Below are 13561 nucleotides of genomic sequence, written 5' to 3'. Positions count from 1 at the left end.
CTACATTGCAGGCAGATTCTTTTTCCATTGAGCCACCTGAAAAGTCCATCTGTTAATATATATGTACATTCTTTTTCATTATGGTTTATCACAGGATATTGAATATAACTCCCTATGTTATACAGTGGGACCTTGTTGTTTATCCTAATTTAATTCTCAGAACAACCATGTAGGGTAGATAAAGTTATTATCTCCATTTTACAGTTGAGAAATATGCCCAAATAAGTTAGATAATTTGCTACATAAATTACAAAATGAAGGAGTCAAGTATTTGAATAAACTTCTGACAACCACAAATTCAATGCTCCTTCCACAATACCTCTTTTTTCTCTCTGCTTTCAGAATTTGTACTCATGACACAGGAAAGGAAATGTATCTCTTTAAAGAAGGATTTTTGTGGTTTAGTGTTTTGTGTTGAGTCCTAGACTAACAATCAAACTGGGGGACTTAGATTGAGTGGGTAAAATAAAGTTTTATGATTAGAATAGTCTTTGCTGAAAGTAACTCATTCATAAGTAGAAGACTGATTGTAATACAGGATGACAGAAGAACACAATCTGAGCAGACTCAGGAAGTTCATTGATAGGTGCCCGGTAAGCCATGGCACATATTGCACCAAGAAATTAAAATGTTTCACATAGTGTTTAATTAACACCAACTGCTCTTAACTGAATAAGATATGCCAAAGGAAGAAAGGTGAAGGGAGAAATGTGACAAAGAGGGAACTCAAAGCCCCAGAGTGTTGTGGGTGCATTTAGTTGTCCACTAATGTCCCAGTCAATGCCTACTTGTTTACATGTTAGTTTTCAAGCATGGAAATTTCATTAAATTTTCTATGACCAATACAGTATTTTTATGCCTGCTCAAACACTTTCTTGACAGTGATATTTACTTAACATATTGAAAAATTATTTTAATTTCAGAAAATCTGTGTTTTCCCTAACAAACTGTCATTGCTTAAGATAGCAAAACAATGAACATTTATTTATTTCATGCATTTCTAAACATCTCTCAGACCACTCTGTGAAAATGTATTAATATTTCTTTTATAATGCATTTTGTGGTACATTTCAACTCTCAGTGAGGTCTGAGTTCCTAGACTATATCTCTAGTTTTTAGGGTATACTAAAAAAAAAAAAAAAAAAGATGACATAATGTTTCAAAAATTACCTGGTTTTAAAAGTCTGTAAATACCAACCAAATATTAATTCTATGATAAATATGAATGTAAAAAATAGCTTTTTTGCTGTATAGTTTACATCTTAAAGGCAGACATGAGACATTATAATATTAATTATGTGCTCTTACTCATTATAATTCTACTGATTTCTATTGAGTCATTTAATTGAATATGTTTGTATGTTACAGTTGAAGTTTTTTTTTTTTTTCCCCTGAGTAAGACTTTATTCCAAGGGCTGTTACGAATAAAATTCTACTTCAAATAATTTTTAGGCATTCATTTTTTTAAGGTATGCTATAGTTCATGTTGAGTGTTGCAAGGTATGGTCTGCTAGTTCTTTAAGATTTAAGTAAAGTGATACTTGATTTATAATATGATGAACCACATAAATAATAATTTTATTTCATTTAGCTATGTCTTCATAGTGTGTTAATATGCCATGCACCTATAATATTCCATATACTTTACTTCAATATTCCAAAGACTATGAAAATAAAATGTTTACTTTGGAAACTCAGAAACACAGAAAAGATATATTTCTTTAAAAGATGAAAAGAATATTTAAATTATCCTCTTTCACCAGAAGAATATAATGTAACCACTTTTTTTTTTTTTTTTTAAGGGATTAACTCTAAAGAAAAAAGCAGGCAGGAAATTTCTTGAAAGAAAATCAAGGCTTTGTATTTCAGTGATTACTGAAATTTTGCAAGGAGATGATATTTGGTGGCTAAAATATAAAAATGAAAATCTGCATTGCCTAAAGTGAAACTAACTATTCTAAATGTCTTATCCACATGACATTGAGAATAATAATGGAAAACTTTCTTAGTTTCTTTTAGTTCAACCATTTAGCTCAGACTACACTCTAAAACGTATATGGACACGACTGACAGACTGAACTGAACTGAACAGAACACTCTAAAACATATACTTATACCTACCAAGAATTACTTACCAGGCTTTGTCCGTTAGGAAAAAAAAGTGAAAGTGTTAGTTGATCAGTCATGTCTGATTGTTTGTGACCCTGTAAACTGTAGCCTGCCAGGCTCTCTGTCTGTGGAATTCTCTAGGCAAGAATACTGGAGTGGGTTGCCATTTCCTTCTCTAGAAGATCTTCCCGCCTCTGGGATTGACTATCTGAGTCACCAGGGAAGCCCCAATTTCTACCTCAAAAGAGAAACTGGTAATTCAACTAATTTCATTTGCTTTTAGTAAAAATCATCTGATATTTAATTTGGAAAGGAATTAAAAGTAAAAGGGACACTATGAAACTTTTGAGGGTTATGGGTATGTTTAGTAACTTAATCATGCTTGTGGTTTCATGGGTAAATGCATACATTAAAACGTAGTGAAATTTACACTTTAAATATTTATAGTTTTTTGGTATGTCAGTTAAATCCAATAAATATGTTTAAAAATATGAGTGAGTGTATTGTATATATTGTGTATCAATATACAATATGAGTATATTGGAACAACAATAATAATCTCATACAGAGATTTAACTTTTAAAATAATTTCACTAATTACAGGATTGGAAGACAACCCAGGGGTCTTTCTGCATTTCCTCATGTCTTATGAGCAGGGACCCTGGCTACTTTTGTTCCAGGCTATCTTTTCAGTGATGTTTGTATAGTAAACAGTCTTGGGAGGTAAAAGTGTCTCCCTCTAAAGCAAAGGGCAGGTTTGTTTACTGTCTGGTATGAAAAAGATAATGTGTCCCTCTGGGGCAAAGGGCAGTCATGCTTACTGCACATTATAAGAGATCTGGGTTCCCTTTGCTTGGGGCTTCTTTCTGTAATATGACCCATGGCACATACCTTCTTGATACTACACTTAGAGACTGAGGTCTGGGACATGGTACAAATCCTGATACTCTAGCTACTATATTGATGCAAGTAATAAATTGACCTTTGTCTCTGACATAGGAGTCTCATGTCTTTTTCCAGCCTTTGTGAACTATGGCTGTCTAACTTTCAGGTATAGTAAAATGCCAGATCCTTTATAAAGTTCTTGACAGCTTTGATGATAAGGATAGGATGCTGAAAGAGACATTGCTTTCTGGAAGAGGAAAAATGAGGGCCTCACCACCGATAAATGGGATCTCAAGGAATTCCATGAGGAACTGATAAATATGGAATGGACTGCATGATCAACTGGGCAATAAATGATCATCCACTTTACCACTAGCCAATGAGGAAGGATTTTGAGAGGTTGTTGCAGGTTGAACTCTCTTGCTTTTTTGATGATCCAGTGGATGTTGGCAATTTGATCTCTGGTTCTTCTGCCTTTTCTAAAACCAGCTTGAACATTTGGAAGTTCACAGTTCATGTATTGCTGGTTTGGAGAATTTTAAGCATTACTTTACTAGCGTGTGAGATGAGTGCAATTGTGCAGTAGTTTGAGCGTTCTTTGGCATTGCCTTTCTTTGGGATTGGAGTGAAAACTGACCTTTTCCAGTCCTGTGGCCACTGCTGAGTTTTCCAAATTTGCTGGCATATTGAGTGCAGCATTTTCACAGCATCATCTTTCAGGATTTGAAATAGCTCCACTGGAATTCCATCACCTCCACTAGCTTTGTTCATAGTGATGCTTTCTAAGGCCCACTTGAATTCACATTCCAGGATGTCTGGCTCTAGGTGAGTGATCACACCATCGTAATTATCTTGGTCATGAAGATCTTTTTTGTACAGTTCTTCTGTGTATTCTTGCAACCTATTCTTAATACCTTCTTCTGTTAGGTCCCTACCATTTCTGTCCTTTATTGAGCCCATTTTTGCATGAAATGTTCCCTTGGTATCTCTAATTTTCTTGAAGAGATCTCTAGTCTTTCCCATTCTGTTGTTTTCCTCTATTTCTTTGCATTGATCCCTGAGGAAGGCTTTCTTATCTCTCCTTGCTATTCTTTGGAACTCTGCATTCAAATGGGTATGTCTTTCCTTTTCTCCTTTGCTTTTCACTTCCCTTCTATGCTTTTCACTTCCCTTCTTTTCACAGCTATTTGTAAGGCCTCCCCAGACAGCCATTTTGCTTTTTTGTATTTCTTTTTCTTGAGGATGGTCTTGATTCTTGTCTCCTGTACAATGTCATGCACCTCCATTCATATTTCATCAGGCACTCTGTCAGATCTAGTCCGTTAAATATAAGGGATTTGATTTAGGTCATACCTGAATGGTCTAATGGTTTTCTCCACTTTCTTCAATTTCAATCTGAATTTGGCAATAAGGAGTTCATGATCTGAGCCACAGTCAGCTCCCAGTCTTGTTTTTGCTGACTGTATAGAGCTTCTCCATCTTTGGCTGCAAAGAATATAATCAATCTGATTTTGGTGTCATCATTCAGAAAACTAAGATCATGGCATCCAGTCCCATCTCTTCATGGCATAGATGGGGAAACAGTGGAAACAGTGGCTGACTTTATTTTTCTGGGCTCCAAAATCACTGCAGATGGTGATTACAGCCATGAAATTAAAAGACGCTTACTCCTTGGAAGGAAAGTTATGACCAACCTAGACAGCATATTCAAAAGCAGAGACATTACTTTGCCAACAAAGGTGCATCCAGTCAAGGCTATGGTTTTTCCAGTGGTCATGTATGGATGTGAGAGTTGGACTATAAAGAAAGCTGAGTGCCGAAGAATTGATGCTTTTGAACTGTGGTGTTGGAGAAGACTCTTGAGAGTTCCTTGGACTGCAAGGAGATCCAATCAGTCCATCCTAAAGATCGATCAGTCCTGGGTGTTCATTGGGAGGACTGATGTTGAAGCTGAAACTCCAATACTTTGGCCACCTGATGTGAAGAGCTGACTCATTGGAAAAGACCCTGATGCTGGAAAAGATTGAGGGCAGGAGAAGGGGACGACAGAGGATGAGATGTTTGGATGGCATCACCGACTCTATGGACACGGGTATGGGTGAATTGCGGGAGTTGGGGATGGACAGGGAGGCCTGGCGTGCTGCAGTTCATGGGGTCGCAAAGAGTTGGACACGACTGAGCGACTGAACTGAACTGAACTGAACTGTGGGTTGAACACTAGGGAGTAAATTGAAAGGTAGCTGTATGAATTGTGCCCTTGTCCTCTGGGTGGGAGACTTTCATGTCAATTTGGTGCCCAGCATCAGGCCTACCCCTTCGGGTTTTAGATGCATCACTTCCTTTACATTGATACCCAGCACATTCCTTTAGAAGAACACCTAATAGCTTTCTCTAGTCAAAATTGAATGTCTAACTGATAGAGGCCTTTTGACTCTCTATCCTGAGAGTCCCATTTTAGGGTGGGTCAACTCAGATTTAACAATAAGATGAGAAGTCAAAAGTCATAGTCATAGTCAAAGTTCCAGTTTTTCCAGTGGTGATGTATGGGTGTGGGAGTTGGAACATGAAGGTTGAGTGCCAAAGAATTGATGCTTTCAAATTGGGGTGCTGGAGAAGACTCTTAGGAGTCTCTTTGCCTGGAGGGAGATCAAATCAGTCAATCCTAAAGGAAATCAACACTGAATATTCACTGAAAGGACTGATGATGAAGCTGAAGTTCCAATATTTGGCCACCTGATGCAAAGAGCTGACTCATTGGAAAAGACCCTGATGCTGGGGAAGATTGAAGGCAGGAGGTGAAGGGGATTACAGAGGATGAGATAGTTGGATGGCATCACTGACTCAATGGACATGAGTTTGAGGAAACTCCAGGAGATAGTAAAAAACAGGGAAGCCTGGCGTGCTGCAGTTCATGAGGTCGAAAAGACTCAGACATGACTAGTGACTGAACAACAACAACAACAAGAGAAGGATTCCTAGAGTTTCACTTGTCAAATATTCAAGACTGGGCTTGAATATTTGACAAGTGGGCTTCCCAGGTGGCACAGTAATAAAGAATCTGCCTGCCAATGCAGGGTACGCAGAATACAAAGGTTCAATCATCTCTGGGTCAGGAAGATCCCTGGAAGGAGGCAATGACAACCTGCTCCAGAATTCTTGCCTGGAAAATCCCATGGACAGAGGAGCCTGGCAGGCTACAGTCCATGGGATCGCAAAGAGTTGGATATGACAGCGACTGAGCATGCAGCTAATGTGGTCTGTGCAGTATCTTGGCTTTATATGAAAAAGTGATAGCTATCCATCCGGGGAATGGGACTCTCAGTTCACAGAGGTTTTTCTGTTTGTCTGGGCTTAGTTCACTGATGGTTTGTCTAGGCTGAAATAAAAAAATGAGCTGCAGTAACTGTTCAGCCTAAAGACCAGTTGTATAGAACTAAAAATGGACATGTTTACCTGCATAGTGGTCAGAAATCAAGGCCATTCTCATGCCTCTGGCCAAGACTCCCCTTGATAACCTTGTTATATCCTTACTAATTGTAGGCTATAATGAATGTCCTAGCTGGTAGTCTGTCGCATAGAAAATTATAAGTGATAAATAAAAGACATGCCTCTTTGGGCCTGTGAAACTGTGGAAACAAATTGTTAAAACTGTTGATTGAACTGTTTCTGGATCACTCACATAATGCCCATGAGAAGAGCTCAATCTATGATGAGAACAGTTAGAACTAACTATGGATGCTCTGCCCAGATTGTTACCATTGCTTTGTGATCCATCATTGTCCTGGACATGACAACATATCCACCATTATAGATTCGGTATAAATATTTCTAATGCAGAGGCTACTCCTGCATAGAAGACTTTTGGCTCTTCGCAAAAGTAAACCCATCTGTCCTTCCATAAGGGTGTCACATGACATAGGGTTGGGGCCCTCACTCACTTCTGGCAGGTTGACTATATATCAGAGGAATTTGTGTCACTCCAAAAGCAAGAACTGAACTGAGTTATTCTGATTGAACCAAGGACCTAAAGGTTTACCACCTGGCCAGGAGACCATATTGAAGTTATTGTCAATCTCTGCCTTCAGATTGACATAGGTGCCTCTTAGCTGCTGCTGCTAGGTCGCTTCAGTTGTGTCAGACTCTGTGTGACCCCATAGATGGAAGCCCACCAGGCTCCCCCGTCCCTGGGATTCTCCAGGCAAGAACACTGGAGTGGGTTGCCATTTCCTTCTCCAATGCATGAAAGTGAAAAGTGAAAGTCAAGTCGCTTAGTCGTGTCCAACTCCTAGCGACCCCATGGACTACAGCCAACCAGGCTCCTCCGTCCATGGGATTTTCCAGGCAAGAGTACTGGAGTGGGGTGCCATTGCCTTCTCTGAGGTGCCTCTTAGAGACTCCCATGATTTTGAACAGCATTTTCTTTTCAGGGGTACCAACTGTGGTCAGGACTGTGCATTAATGGGGAAACCAGGCATTAGTTTGATTTCTTGCCAAAAATACAGTGACCTGTACCTTAGGGGTGGTCTAAGAGAACTTCAAATATTTTATATAGTTAGAAAAGGTGGACTCTGTGGGAGAGGTAGAGGGTGGGGAGATTTGGGAGAATGGCATTGAAACACGTATAATATCATGTATGAAACGAGTCGCCAGTCCAGGTTTGATGCACGATACTGGATGCCTGGGGCTGGTGCACTGGGACGACCCAGAGAGAGGGTATGGGGAGGGAGGAGGGAGGAGGGTTCAGGATGGGGAACACAGGTATACCTGTGGTGGATTCACTTCGATATTTGGCAAAACTAATACAATATTGTAAAGTTTAAAAATAAAATTAAATTAAAAATAAAATTAAATTAAAAAAAATTAAATTAAATTAAAAAAAAAAAAAGAAAAGGTGGTACAAAATTTGTCCTTGACTTTCACTGAAGTGATCAGTAACACTGCCTTGACCCTGAAGGCATTCAAGTCAGCCTCAACTCACTAGCCAAGGTTGTTATAGATATAAAATTGCCTCACTCTTCTTCCCATACTTTTCTGTTGTGAGATTAAATTATTCTTTGTGAGAAGGCTTTTCCCTGACGTAGATTTTCTTATAGTGTAGAGTTGAGAGTTCCAAATCTTTACAGATAGGAAAACATTGTTTTTGTCCATATTGCTTCCCATATCTTTGTTTCCTTCCCAAATGTGTCAACCCCAAAGTTTTTCTGTCAGTCTGCAAAACATGGAAAGTATAAGCTCTTTTTCTCGTTTGTACTTTTGTGTCATAAATTAGGTTTTGTGAAAGTGTTCAGTTACCATGGTGATAGCCACTAAATAATGTAAAGGAACAGAATTCTCTCTTTTAAATATAAATTGTGCATTCATAGCACATCAAATAGGCCCTAGATTCACCGGCTTCTTCAGCATCAGAAATACCTGACAATAATGCCAAATTATCACGGCTTCTTCTTAAAGAGAGCAAGAACTAATGATAAGAAATGTTTTGAGATATATAATGGAATATGTGCGGACTTAAAAAAAAGATGTAAATTTAAGGAATGTAAACGAACTAGTGGTGGGAAAGTATACCATGTGTACTATCTGAAGTGTGTTATTTCAATTCTAATCTTATGTTTCTGGCACAAAAAACATCTAAAGAAAATATTCCTTTTAGTTCTCCCTTTATATAGTCTGCCTTATCAGATTCTATTTCCTATTTGAAAATATAACTGAATATAAATCAAGATGGTTTTAAAAGTATATATGAATTTAGAATGCTATAACATTTTCTGTGAAATGTACTATATCTGATGTCAGCTAAAATAGCATTAGAAGTGACCAGATCTGATAATAGCCTAGATTATTTTTCATCTCTTTTTATGGGGCTGAATTAAGTGACACACTACTAGAGAACTAGTAACAGTACCCTGAACTGGTCTTTAAAGTTTAGTAAAGATAATTTTTTTAATAGAATAAGAAGAAAATTTTAAGTTTAGTCAAATAAAGCTAGCTGTTCTAAGGGTCATAGCTGAAAATTGGTGGTACAATTTTAAAAATATATATTTATTTTATCTTTGTCTGCGCTGGATCTTCATTGCTGCACTCAGGCTTTCTCTAGTTGTGGCCAGCAGGGGCTACTCTTCATTTCAGTGCACAGGCTTCTCACTGCCGTGGCTTCTCCAGAAGCATGGGTTTCTAGATCTTGGGCTCTAGGCGCACAGGCTTCAGTTGTGGCTCAGGCTCTTAGTTGCTCCATGGCATGTGGAATCTTCTCAGATGAAGGTTTGAACCCATGTCTCCTGCACTGGCAGGTGACTTCTTATCTCCTGTGCCCCCAGGGAAGTCCCGGTGGTAACATTTTTTAAGTTCACAGGATGTGGCAAAAGTGGTTAAGTGAGTGTGGGGGCTTAGGGTGGGAAAACTTTTCTCCTTTTGATGCTTCCTTGCACGTGGAGGAAGTTCCCAGTAGGTTAGCACTCCTGCCTCTTGGCTTTCCCTTCCTGCTCTTTCATAAAGGGAGGGGAGTGGCTTAATCTTATTGCTGAATTTGGAAGGGCAAACTGAACATACCAAGAATAAACCCCCTTTTCTCTCCCTTCTTTTGAGAAGTCAGCTGACCACAGAAGGTAGGCACACATTCTAGCCTATTCCTCTGTGACGACCCACATCAGATAGTCTGATGAAACTGAGTGCTATGAATAACTAAGACTACTTCTATGGTTAGTTTTAAGGAGCCCTAAAGCTTTTGGATTTAAGTCATAATCTACAATGTCAGCTTTGTAGTAACAGTAAGGGTAAAGTTTTCATCTTCAGGCTTTTCTTGTTACTGCAGCACGGCTTTGCTTAACATGACGAATATATTTGCTTGAATTACCTTTTTTAAATACCAGTGGTTGAAATAGCTTTACTTAATGACATTTAACATAATTCATCTGTGCAATTCCACTATTTAGTTTTATTCATTTTCTTTTCATTTCTGATTCATATGTTCAATTCTTTCTTCCCTGTAGGCACTCATTCTAATGTGCTTTTTGTATGCCCTTGAATATTTATGCACCGTTACAAAATGTGATTCATTGTGTTATATATATTTTTAAAATTTACATAAGTATTACATATAAAAAGCTATGTAACTTTTTCCAAGTTTTACATTTTTCTCTCAAAATAATGTTGCTATGCACATATGGCTAGAGATATGTTTCTTTGCAGAACATCTGAACTTTTGATGGACTTGTTTCATGAGAGCAGGGAAATGTCTGAGAACAGGAGTGTGGAAAATGGCAAATGCTGAGTGGTAGCTCTTAAGGGTATATCTCTGTAAGAAATCTCATGGTTTTGCTTATTGTGTGTCCTTCATGTGGTGGACATAAGACAGTGAACTTGCAGGTGAGCTGAATGGGTGAATCTAATCACAGTTCTAGATTCAGGTAGTTTGTTTCTGTTATTTGGGGAAAGTTTCTTATTTGGTGAATTTAATGGGGAAAGGGGAAGGAAAAGAAAAACACTTATGTGAAAGATAGGAAGTTGATACAGTGGATAGGTGTTGGGGTATTGGGAAAGAGCAAGAACTAGGCTTGAAAAATAGCAGTTCCCCCCTCCCCTACTTAAAGCCACTGATTGACACAGGAAGGAAACTGCAGAGAATAGGCACAGTCCTACAGTACCCACGCAACATGGACCTGAACAATGACTGTTTGACCAGAACTAGAGATAAAATCCTGACTTTGAGATAGAATGTTTGTATTTCAAAAATGACTTTCATTTACTGATTGAATACCTTCTATGTTTTATGCATTTTACATGGATTCTCACATTAATCCTCAAACAGATTCTGAAGACAGTATAATTCTTATTCTCATTTTATAGCTGAGTAAGTTGAAGATGTAGCATGAGTAGAGTCAAATCCAGGATTTAAAATCTGTCCATATTTTTTTGGGCTCCAAAATCACTGCAGATGGTGACTGCAGCCATGACATTAAAAGATGCTCCTTGAAAGAAGAGCTATGACCAACCTAGATAGCATATTAAAAAGCAGAGATGTTACTTTGCCAACAAAGGCCTGTCTAGTCAAAGCTATGGTTTTTCCAGTAGTCATATATGGATGTAAGAATTGGACTATAAAGAAAGCTGAGCACCAAAGAATTAATGGTTTTGATTTGTTGTGTTGGAGAAGACTCTTGAGAGTCCCTTGGACTGCAAGGAGATCAAACCAGTTAATCCTGAAGGAAGTCAGTCCTGAATATTTCCTGATACTGAAGCTGAAACTCCAATACTTTGGCCACGTGATGCAAAGAACTGACTCATTGGAAAAGACCCTGATGCTGGGAAAGATTGAAGGCTGGAGGAGAAGGGGATGCCAGAGGATGAGATGGTTGGATGGCATCACCAACTCTATGGACATGAGTTTGAGCAAGCTCTGGGAGTTGGTGATGGACAGGGAAGGCTGGTGTACTGCAGTCCGTGGGGTTGCAAAGAGCTGGACATGACTAAGTGACTGAACTGAACTGAACTATATTGTCTAAAATCCATGTTGTTTCCAGTATGTGATGGTACCTCTCTATTTCAAGGAGAGAAATGTTAGGGATTTCTCTTTGCAGTCAGTATATTAGAGCACTCCTGGTGTGCAGTTTGGGAGCAAACAACATGGTTTAGAGACAAGAAGAGTCTCTTAAAAAAGAGAGGTGAATCAGCATCACATTGAGAACAGTAACCTTTCTGTACCTGATGCAGAGTGGGAGTTTGATAACTATTGAATGGATGTTTGTTAAATAAAACCACAACCGGAACCATACTGTTATACCATTTGTAATTTGGTGTGTATTTATATAAACTACTTGCTACTTAACCAAAGGCAGTTCTTTCCATTATATGCCTTTAGTTTTCCCCGAACTAACAGTTTGTAGACCATTTGAAGTCCCAAGGCAAGCAAACAAATAGGCAATCAGAGAATCTCCCTGGGCATTGTTCGGGAACAATACCTGAACCAGGTGTACTCAGCTGACAATGACAGCCACTTAGCTATGGCTTCAGATGAGCAACAGAGTAAGCAACTGCCTAAGAAATAGAGCCAAAAATGGCTTCTGCATTCCAACTGATGGTCAGGCTTCATAGTTTCTATGTGAGAAGATACTGGAGCATGTCAAAATATCTAACAGCCCCATTGTTTCTTTCATTTGTTTCTTGTCTGTTTCTTCTTCCTATCTTCCTTTCTTAATATTTTGATTTGTTTCCCCTCTTAAAATTTTCTTTTGATTTCAGTAATTAGCAAGTTAATGATAAATTTTACTAAAGCATTTCTCAGACTCTATGGAAGGGATTTAAAAAAATATTCTCATTCTACAAAAGGGGAATAATCATTATGGCACCATTAGGCATGTAAATACAGTATTTAATCAAATTACATGTTGAATACTAATGCGAGCATGTGGATATCTGAGGAAGGAGAGAGAATTTAGATTAGGATATTCTGGATTTTGCCCTTCTGGTGAAAACATAATGGCTTTTCTTTATCTAAATCTTTTCCTTCCTCTGGAAGGCTTTCAGCAGACAATTTTCTTACCCCCAAAGAAGCAAAGAACTGTCTGAAAGTGAATTTATGTCCTGTTCTTTTCAAATGGAATAAGGAGCCTATTGAGATTATCTCACTGCAAAGTTAAGCTTGATGTGATTTAGAATAATGCCTCTTATTAACAGAAGGTTCCAGACCTGATTGTTACCAATGTTTGTATATCTCAGTGCCAAATACTAGGTGTTTAAGTTTTCATTAATTGTGAAATACAGATTAGGTATGAGTAAATAAAGATCCTAGATAATTAAAAAGTATGATTTTGGGGGCCATGTTTTGTATCAAAATATAAACATGTGGCATAATTTAAATTTAATCAATAAATTTATATTTATTCATATTCTTTTTCCACTTAGGTGGAATAGAGAATGGTTTGTATATAATTTATTGGGAAGATGAAAAGGGCAAGATGAAAAGCTTTGTATCGAGTGGAAAACCTAAATATATTGCTTAACCTTTTCTACTTAAAAAAAAATTCACTGCATTTTGCTATCTATGTAAAGTGGAAGAGGGTTTATGGTTAAAAAGTCAGAAAACTTACCAAGAACTTTGAAATCAAATGATCTTTTGAAAACAGTAACTATGATTTATTTTTCTTTTAACAAACTCAGAATTACTTTTAGAGGAATTCATGATAATATTGACCTGTATGACTCTATATCAAAGCTGCTTCTGCTGCTAAGTTGCGTCAGTTGTGTCCAACTCTGTGCGACCCCATAGACGGCAGCCCACCAGGCTCTGCCGTCCTTGGGATTCTCCAGGCAAGAGTACTGGAGTGGGGTGCCATGATGCTTAAACAAAAAATACTATATATTCAATGATATTCAAGAAATATTTATTCAGTAATTAGAGGAAAATGAGTGCTAGAAATACATCTATCACATAACTACATAAAACTTCCAATTGTTTTAGATGCTTTGATAATAACATATGAGTATCCTCCTGAAAAGTTGGTATATATGGATGATGCCTGACTGATTCTAATTCATGGACTTTTCCTATTTGATATTGTCTAATGAAATAAAA

This window comes from Bison bison, unplaced genomic scaffold, assembly GCF_000754665.1.
Source record: "Bison bison bison isolate TAMUID 2011002044 unplaced genomic scaffold, Bison_UMD1.0 scf7180017864061, whole genome shotgun sequence".
NCBI classification, from domain to species: Eukaryota; Metazoa; Chordata; class Mammalia; order Artiodactyla; family Bovidae; genus Bison; species Bison bison.
This window is presented reverse-complemented; position numbering follows the sequence as displayed.